This window comes from Apostichopus japonicus, chromosome 12 (assembly GCF_037975245.1).
Source record: "Apostichopus japonicus isolate 1M-3 chromosome 12, ASM3797524v1, whole genome shotgun sequence".
NCBI classification, from domain to species: Eukaryota; Metazoa; Echinodermata; class Holothuroidea; order Aspidochirotida; family Stichopodidae; genus Apostichopus; species Apostichopus japonicus.
The window spans coordinates 22,207,382-22,216,655 of NC_092572.1; the positions used below are offsets into that span (position 1 = coordinate 22,207,382).

At 36.5% G+C, this 9,274-nt stretch overlaps 1 long non-coding RNA gene across 1 annotated transcript in view; it reads left to right on the plus strand.

Annotated features, from left to right (window-relative positions):
* The window catches only part of LOC139977232 (uncharacterized), a 102,526-nt gene extending 94,454 nt beyond the window's left edge, over window positions 1–8,072 (plus strand). Inside the window, exon 3 of the long non-coding RNA XR_011796486.1 lies at window positions 7,907–8,072. This is a non-coding gene — a long non-coding RNA (uncharacterized lncRNA). The remainder of the gene's footprint in view (window positions 1–7,906) is intronic.
* Window positions 8,073–9,274: the final 1,202 nt, after the last annotated feature.

Consider the following 9,274-nt stretch of genomic DNA (forward strand, 5'->3'; position numbering starts at 1 on the left):
CACAGTACATGTTAAGAAGTCAATATCATTTCAGCTATACACTCTATACTGTCTTGATTGCTCATTGAAGTGCATATAATCCCTTATGTCCTGTGAAACTGGTTTAATTAAATTAGTTCGCATAAGCGATCTTGTGGTCATTCTTATCTTGCTCATCTTACAAAACCTGCTCAACCATGTGTGGTATAGCCAGATAAGCAGCCACTTTGCAACAATTCAAGTGGAAAATTTTGCACCTTCGGTGTAAGGGGACTGTTTCCTTTATGCTTGCCTTTCATCTGTTTATTAATAAGTAACAGGGTTGTACTTGTGTAACTTTGATGTTAAAGAACAACTGTTTGTTTACATATATAAGTGTGAGAACCACCAAGTGCCAGGTTGTCTAGAGATGAAGTTGCTCTTCTCGTGGTGTCTGGGAAGTCTGCAGTTAGAAGCTGAAAAGATATGACGTACAACGGCAAATAAGGTTTAAATGGCAAATGTCAAATCAGGCAAACCAGGGAATAATGTTCAAAATATAATATTAGAACATATCATATTCTCAGTGCTTAATTGCAAAACAATGAGTGACATATGAAAGTAATTCTGCAAGATTTTGCATTCGTACTTGATCATTGCGTGAAACTCTGAGTAACAACCACTAATAACAACTACTGATGCTCATTTGTACTTCACTCTGTCCACCGGACATAGAGCACTCTGTGTACAAAGATAGACGGCAGTCAACCAAACATATATATAATATATATATATATATATATATATGTATGTTGATACTAGTTGAGACTATTGGAACAGTAGTAGTAGTAACTCGGAGTTTCACGCGTTATAGCGATCGTCAGACAACTTGTTGTGTCTTGAGTTGTCTGACGATCGCTATAACGCGTGAAACTCCGAGTTACAACCACTAGTGTTCCACTAGTCTCAACTAGTATCAACATATATTCCGCTCTGTCCACTGGACATAGAGCACTCTGCGCCAAGATAGACGCCAACCAACCAACTCTCTCTATATATATATATATATATACATATACATATACATATATATATATATATATATATGTCTGCATTGCAGATGTTGAGAAAACACATAAAAGTAAATATGAAACATATTTAGATACATTGGTTAATATCCGTGTTTCTTGCATGCAGCCTAGCTTGCATTCAAAGTAGAAATTCAGATAAGATTAATGTAGTTTGTAACTGAAATTATACCTGGTACAGGCTTGTGATGTATAAATACTAAAACTATGAACTGTTGCATTAATGTTGTGTTGCATCAAATTAATAAAGCTCTGACCAAGAAATTCCTTAAATGCTAATTGTTTTTTGAGTTTATCCATATGATGACCTAGAAGTAATATAAGTGGCATAATTTGCTCAGTTTCTAGGCATGGAGTAATGTAGGTTGTTGATTATATCATTGGTAGGTTCAGAAGGGAGAGGACAGATCCTGGAGTTACCAGTTTCTGAGCTCGGGACTAGATTGGAGTACATATGTAAATATATGTAAATACTAAAACCAGTAAAATGTTTGGATTTGTAATGAAAGATATCCAGATTAGGACACCTTCTAAAAATCTGGCAATCACAGGAAACATTTCCAAAAATGAATATCAAATCCCAGCAAAAGGTTCGCTCAGATGAAAGGTTTTCAAATCTTTATTTAAACAATTATCTTTGTGAATACTAAAAAAATGTTCAAAAGAGCAAGAATTTCCATTTGGTATGTACAAACCCCAGTGTAAACTTCATTTGTGTGGATGTGGAAATGAATTCTGTACATTGTCCAGAATAAAGCGAAAGTTTATACATCGGCCAGAATGAAGTGGAAATCTATAAACTGGCCAGAGTTGAAGTGGAATCTATAAATTGGCTAGAGTCAAAATACTTTAGGAAACCTTCTCTAGTTCTTAGTAAATCTTCGCAGTTCTCTTATCTCCAGTTTTGGTCTACTTTTCCTCATTGATATTCTCCTCTCAAAGGCTCTGTTATTGACCTTGCTCATCAAATCCAACAGCTCACCTGAGCACGATCATCACCGTATCAACCTTTCGTCAGGTGAGTTTTTAGGTCAGCGTTAATTTGACAGACAAACGAAACGAGAGCTTGACCGGGCTATCCGCGAAGGATTCGTATTTCATTTAAACTGTAAAAAAATGTGCCATCTGAAATTCGTTTTGGGATTTTGCTCAGAGGTGTTTTCTCGAACCTCCTTTCGGGAAATGCGTCTCTTATATTTTTTTTCCTGCCGCTTAATCAAGAGAGGAAGACGATTGCTTTACATCAGATGATTTCAGGTTTTTGCCAGTAGCTAAAGGATGATTCCATGGGTTGACTAGAAGATGGGAAATTTTAGCTGTTCAGGGAAATCTAGAAAACCTTTTTTGCTACGGTTAGATATCTATGAAAATACATGTGGGCTGTGTACTGTGGTAAGATTTTGACATTTGATAATTTTATGTGTAACACCTTGGCAAACTGGTGGGTAGGTGGTGATAAGATATAGGGCATTGGGTTATAAATGCCCGGTAGTCACTCTGATGTCACAAAAAGGTTCACTTTTTTTGTAAGTTTAAATTGAACAGAAGCTACCCAATTGTATATGAAAGTGTCTGGCCTCCAACCTGAAGCCTTAAGTATTAATTGGGATAATTTAAAGCTGAAAGCAAAGCACTGCAATTAATAATTAATTTATTAATTACTAATATGGGTCATGCTACTCATTACATACGTTTCCAAACGTATAATGTTCTCGTAGCATTTGGTGATCGCTTTGGAAAATATGTAATAATATTTGATCACAAAGATCCCAAGATATGGAAAATTCATAAAAACTTGAGTAGTCTGTGTCTTCACATGAGGAAGAAATGTCAACATTCTTCAAATTTTTGATCTTTATTTTGCATCTTTATTTCTTAATTTTATTTCGATTTGTATATATGTAAGGTTTCATGTCCATCTTGGTTTTTGTGTATATTGTAATCAGTATAGTTAACATTTATTTGACCAGTGTTAAATCTAGTTCTTAAATCAACCTATATCATGTTTCATAGCTAATAGCTCATATGAATACTTAGTTAAATTTGGTACTGTATATACATGCAGAATGAAACTATGTTCAACTTGTGCTCTCTGCACTAGCTTGTGGAATATTTTTGTTCTCAAATTTTTTGGTTTGACTTTTGAAGTAAGTCAAATATACATGTAAAACTAATTGTGGCCCATCTTCACCAACTAGATTCCTTTCTCCATGCCTTCCCTTCCTCTCCCAGTGACTTGCACTCCTAAAGATATAAGAAACAACCTTCCTCTACCAAAGACACATACAGCCTGAGGATGCAGTCATGAGAAGAGATCATTAATTGTTACATATTTTGAAGCATCATAGTATGGTAGCCTTTAAAGGCATTGAAGACTCGCCCCAAACCGCGTGCCGCGCTATCCAAAAGTTAACTTTCCGTTGCTTGCAAGTGAAGTTTTCTGCTTGTCGCTACAAAATGCAGACAGTAATGAAACGTGATACCTTGTTATCTTTAGCTGGACCTAAGATGTCCATCGCCGTATCGTTTTTACAGTGTATTGTAGGTATTGACCGCAGCTGTATGTACTGACTGTACACATTCTCATGTTTAAAAGATGCCAGTCTAAAACGAAGCAAAGTGACATCAATTACCTCCATGCTACCTGCAAATCACATGTTTGAGTGAAGAGAAAAAAAATCCTTCAAAATAGTGTAACAAACTCCGGTGATGTAAAAGTTGACCAAGTTTCTTCAGTTTATTTTCACAGTTGAAACATATCTTGCTTACATAGCTATAGGTTTATGGTCTCAGAGAGTGAGTGGGACCTGGCTGGGAAAGTTTGCCCTATTCTCTCCTTTCGTCTCCCTTTCTCTCCTCCCCCTATTCATAGCCCCCCCCCCCGCTTTACACCTCTCCCTTCTGCATCTTGTCCTCATTAGGCTACTAAAAGTCAAACATTTCATTTGAGTAAATGTGTACCAAAACTCATCATCATCTGTATAAACATCCCAAACTGGCCAAGTCAATCTACTCAATGCGTTGCCTGCTTTATTGCAAACGAAAGCAAAAAGGAGGATGCAAGATCAATGGAAATTAAGTTTAAAATTCAAATTTTTTTCTTCTTCTCACTGCTCAGGGACTTGTAAAGCAAAGTTTCTGTTTTTTTTAGAATCAAAGAAAAAAATAAAAGAAAATGTTACTGTCGGTATGTGCCAGAATGTTCCATTAGTTTTTTTGATTTGGTTAAAATGAAGAAAAACAGAGAACTTGAAGTTATTGCTAAGAGACCCCCTTTTGTGGCGATGAAAAGAGATCTCGAGCGTAGCGTAGATTTCGTTCGTCCTACCTGTCTTTCAATGTCTCTGAAATTACTCGCACTCGGTTTGGCAGCGGTGGTGTTAAAGAACCTCAGCAGCAGCAGCAGAGACGATGACAGCTTCCACAAATGAGTTGGGAATCCCAAGTTGGAAGCTAGCTTAAATATCATCTGGCGGGCACAATTGCCTATCCTTCTTTTACATTCTGTATTATAACACATGAAAAGACTAAAACTTTGATCTGGTATGATGATACGAACAGGGTGAGCGAGAAACCTCCCCCTCGATCACGACGACATTTAGATGCGGATTTCTTTTACTGCTTTGTCTTTTGGAAGTAATGACATGGATGGGGTTTGAGAAGAAGCCGCTACAGTGAGTAAATGAGAAATTCATGAGAGTTGGAAACGTAAGGAGATTCGAATCCCTTGGAAGATAAGTTGTGACAACTATGTGACATATGCATTTAGTATGCTAATAGTATAACATAATGAGTATAGATGCAGACAGTCAGCCATTGGCTTCTACAGCAGCCATATAGTATGCAAAAATATAGGAGAATTGATAAGCCTGGGAGAGCAACTGCAGCAAACAGACACTGCATGAACTATGTACTGCAAATAAAGTTGATACATTCATAGCTGTGAGTAGCAAATAAGAATGGTATGTGTTCTTACTGGGACCAGTGTGACCCGGGGCCAAAAACCAAGTTGGGCCCAGGTCAGACATGTCAGCTGGCCTCCCTTGTTTAAGTTTTTATTTTCTTTATAGGTTTGTGAAGGTTCTCTATTGGAAAATGGTTTCATTGGTGTATTATGAATGATGACGATTAAATCTGAAAATGATCTTGAAGGGTAAAATGTAGGCAATCGCACCAAATTAGTGGTAGCATCTAAATAAATCATTTCAATATCATTAATCCATACATTATGACTTAAACTCGTTAAAGCTGCATATTCACTCAGATTATAGCAAAGCGTGTGATAATCAGATATAATTTAATACATACTCTCAATCAAACTAGGAGATCTGTGTTGTTACAAGCTTATTGCTAGTAGTCATTGAATACAATAACGAAAATTAATGTCCACCATATTTAATGTCCAGCATATGTAATGTTATGTAGTATTGTTTATTTTCATTTATAAACCATGTGTAACTTCATTATTACTTCTGAGATTTTCAATGGACTATGAAAGTAACAGATGGTGATTGATCAAACTGTTGCAAAATTTCCTGCATTTTACATAGATGCTTGGTTTTCTACATACTTTTTATGATGGATAATTTCTTGCTGCAAATCTCACTTTTAAAGCAGTTCTATAAAAGTTTTGTAAATTTGTTTTTCTTTCTTTTTTTTCTAAACTTGACACACCAAAACAAATTGATATCCGATCTGTCTGTAATGATCGTTGTCCATACTTTTTTACTCTGGCAGTATAAGTTTCAGGGCTCCCCATAATTGATGTGGAAGATATTGCTTTCCCACGTACCTTCCCTGTGGAGACTAATTTGTTTAACTGAAGTCTTATTCCCATAAGTCCTGACCCCTATCACAAGTTACCAAACACAATTACATTACCAGGGCTACTTTACATGCTGTCAATCATCCAGTAGCAGTAGTAGTCTTTGGATATATCAAACACAGCTAGATACTAGCAAGAAATACACAGCTTTCATATAGTATCACAGGTCTTTAGGATATCAGCTGCAAGTTTATTATTTGTTGCTAGTCTAATACTACGATGAAGACTATCATAAAGAACATACTGTTGCTCCTTGCTATGAATAAGGTACTGTTGCTCCGTCAGAGGTGAATAAGATATTGCTGCTCCTTGAGGTGAATATTAAACATTCTGCTGCTCCTTGAGGTGAATATTAAACATTCTGCTGCTCCTTGAGGTGAATATTAAACATTCTGCTGCTCCTTGAGGTGAATATTAAACATTCTGCTGCTCCTTGAGGTGAATATTAAACATTCTGCTGCTCCTTGAGGTGAATATTAAACATTCTGCTGCTCCTTGAGGTGAATATTAAACATTCTGCTGCTCCTTGAGAGGAATAACATACTGCTGCTCCTTGATATGAATAACATACTGCTGCTCCTTTAGAGGTGAATAACATATTGCTGCTCCTTCAGAGGTGAAAAGCATACTGCTGCTCCTTGATATGAATAACATACTGCTGCTCCTTCAGAGGTGAATAACATACTGCTGCTCCTTGATATGAATAACATACTTCTGCTCCTTTCAAGAGATGACTAACATGCTGCTGCTCCTTGCGATTAATAAGAGATGAAATGAATAAGATGCTGTTGCTCCTTGATATGAGTGAGATACTGCTGCTCCTTGCGATGAATGAGATACTGCTGCTTCTTGAGATGAATACTTGAGGTGAAAATTTCCACTGTGCATTTTGTTTGGGCTTAATTATGAAATGAGTAAAGAGACTTGGTGTCATAATTCATTAATGACTTCCAAGTTCCATTAACACCTGTGGAAAAGCTCTATGCATGTGACTTACTTTGATTTCCAAAGTTATTTTGACTTGAGCACTGTAGATTTTTTTTTTTTTTTTGACAGAGCACCAGAAGCTGCTAAAAGTTGTTTGTATTGCATACCTCCTAATCGGATAGAAAATCAAAAATAATATTGTGTGACTCCCATTGGTCGATCTGCTAAATGACCTCCGTGTCAGTAACTTGTCAGACTGACCCTCTCAGTGTCAGTCATCTGTCTGAGTACATTAATAGGTTCTGATATATGTCTGAGTATTCCTGTATGACTATATTATCTGTAAGAGTATTCCTGTGTGACTATATTAATAGGTTCTGATATCTGTCTAAGTATTCCTGTATGACTATATTAATAGGTTCTGATATCTGTCTGAGTATTCCTGTATGACTATATTAATAGGTTCTGATATCTGTCTGAGTATTCCTGTATGACTATATTAATAGGTTTGTGATATCTGTAAGAGTATTCCTGTAAGACTATATTAATAGGATATCTGTCTGAGTATTCCTGTATGACTATATTAATAGGTTCTGATATCTGTCTGAGTATTCCTGTATGACTATATTAATAGGTTCTGATATCTGTCTGAGTATTCCTGTAAGACTATATTCATAGGTTCTGATATCTGTCTGAGTATTCCTGTATGACTATATCAATAGGTTCTGATATCCTAGCCAGAATGGATCTCCTTCTATTTGTCCTGCGGGTGAAACTAGTAAGACTGAATTACACAACCTCACTTTCATTTAGTCTCAAAAGTTGCATGTATACTACCACTACTATAGCCATCTATTTAAGATATTAACCAATTAGTCCCGCTCTCCCTCCAATTCTTCATTTCTGTTTCATTATTTCACTCATGGCTGTATTCATCACCTTCCTTTCATCGAGTGAATAAACTTGACTAACTTTGAGAAATTAATCACCTACAGGTGCAATATATTCTGGCATTTGTATCATCATGTATGTCTACTATATAGTTCTATATCTAACCGTTCGCTTTCATCCTGAAATCTAGTGCAAGTTCGTTGTTTCTACCCCGCAGATCAAAACATCGAACTGTCATGCCGAGATTGATGTTCAATCTGTCCGTCCACTGGTCTATCCCCTTTTTGTCTCGATGTATCCAAACTGTCAAATGTTTGATTACTTAATCATACATAGTCCGTAAGGTGTTCTAAGTACCAGCCTTTCAATATACCCATTGACGGTGGCGGTTCTGTTGGTTCGTCACCCAGCGACCGCTAAGCTAATTTTACTGTTTGTCTTGCCAGCCCCTCAGGGAACGTAAGCACAGATTACTGGGGATGACTAAGACATCACTACCAGCTTCTCTTGTTTTCTTCAATTTTTTTGGCACGATGATGGAAATTAAGAGGAACAGAAATGTCTTTGGATAACAAGAAGCAACATTTGTAAAGCTCAGCATTTTCATTTCGAGGATGTTTTCATAGCGGTGAACTTGTAATACCTAAGGGATTCGGTATTGTGTGCCATCCATATGACAATTCTCAGGAAACTGAGTGGCCATGCAGTTGGTTAATTTTACTCATAATTGCCACATGAGAGAACAATCGTACCGGCAAAGTAAAATTCAGCTATCCGCACTGTAAAGATGGAATTTAGTCGGCCTTGCCATCTTTGTAGATTTTGTTCCAGAAAGGAATCTGCTATTGTCCAGATAATGCTTTTTGAAATGCCACAAAAATATTTACAAGGCAAAAAAAAAAACTATTAATATGTATGTATGTATGTATGTATTTTAGATCCTCCTGCAAGCAGGAACTCGCGAAGAAGCCTCATTGGCTTATCAAAGCCGCAAGCTGACCGAAGTCAGTAATAAACTTGTTCAAGATGCTCTGGTGATCGAGTACATAAAGAAATGTCCAATGTTAAGCTAGAAATGTTAAGATAGAAATTTTAAAAGGTCAGAATGTTGATTTTAAGTTAAACTTTCAAGAAAATAAACAGCACAAGTGGTATGCCTTGTAAAACAATACCATCAATAATTAACACTAATTGTGCCCTCTAACTAAAACTGTGACCTGCACTTTACTCTCACCCTCACCCTCCCCCTCCCCCAAGTGTAATGATTGTGAGTAACACATGATAAATCTACGGACTCTATGAGAACAACATAACAGTTACTAAAGCAGAACAAAGCGTACTGTAGTTACCTTTACTTTAGCTTTTAGGATTCAACTCACTCCATGGAAACAAGATGAAGCATTGACTGTCATATTTATCACATTTGACTTTTCTTGTTATTTCATAATTGGTCTGAACTCATGGGTGTCAAAGTTCAAGGAGAACTCTTTCTTTACTTCATATATGATTATAGAAACTAACTTTGACAGTTTCAAAATTGGTCCATAACCCTGACGTTATCTTGAATTTAACTGAAAGGTCATCA